The sequence below is a fragment of the Physeter macrocephalus genome, chromosome 5, assembly GCF_002837175.3.
Source record: "Physeter macrocephalus isolate SW-GA chromosome 5, ASM283717v5, whole genome shotgun sequence".
In the NCBI taxonomy this organism is placed as follows: Eukaryota; Metazoa; Chordata; class Mammalia; order Artiodactyla; family Physeteridae; genus Physeter; species Physeter macrocephalus.
In genome coordinates, this window is record NC_041218.1 from 11,359,036 (window position 1) to 11,360,168 (window position 1,133).

Sequence of the window (1,133 nt, forward strand, 5' to 3'; positions counted from 1 at the left end):
GTCTCTGAACTTCTGAGCTTCTGTGTCCGTCTGTATTTGCCTGCGTATCATCAGGCCTCCATGTTCATTTCTCCTCCTTGATGGCTACCTGTCTCTCCCTTTATGGAAGGGTGTATCCTGCTCCCTTCTCCCTGCCCCGCCCCTCCCTCTTCTCCTTCCTCTCCCTCTGACTCCCTAAGAGGGCGGCTCTTAGGGCCTGGCAACGTGCATCTCTAAAACAGCATGTCCAGGTCTTTCCTCCATGCATTATCTGAGTTCATGTCTCCCAAGGTGTGTGTTCCTCCTGCATTCTTCCCAGGACTTGTGTGTGTTTGTACGTAAGTATCTAAGCCTATGTCTCAGGCCTGTGTGTTTTCTCACGCCTATATATGTATATTTTTCTGATATTTTCAGGGAAACCTTGTGCTCTCTTGGTCTCTGAGTCCAAGACTGAGTGGGTCAATGTTTATGCCTCTCTGTAGACTTCAAAGAATGCCAAAACATTCTACGCTGCAGACACACACACACACGCGCGCGCGCACACACACACACACACACACACACACACACACACGGTAAGAATCCCTCACGTAGGGGACAGAGATTTTTGGTATGTTCATTTCAGTTAGATCAGCTCCCAACCTCACTCGTTACTCCAGTCAAGTAGACTCTTAATGGGCTTTCTGGCTGTTTTGCTCTTAGGACTGCCGTGATCTATAAGCCCAAACAGCTATTCGGTGAGACCACTTCCAGATGACTGTGCCCATTGGCTGCTGCACTGATCCCAGCTGAGTAGGCCTAACAGTACTTGGAAGGGGGCTTTAGGATAGAATGGCATTAAGGCAGAATGGTTTCTTTTCCAGTAGGGTCCTGAAGCAACTCTATATTCAAAGAATGCACTACTTTGGCTATAGTACTCCAAGGAGTTAAGCCCTAAATAGTCCAGCAGCCTTTAGCCTACTCCGAGCTGCTATGTAAGGTGTGGGAAGCCATGGGGAAAACCAGAACTAGGAGTTCAGGTATGTAAGGGCAGGCCTCACACATGCCATTAGCTCAGCAAGAGGAGAAGAAGGGGCAGGGCAGTAAGTCAAAAATGTAAGCTAGAACTGTCTGTTTCTCAGCTGGGAGAGAGAATTCAGTCCAGGGTGTGAGAG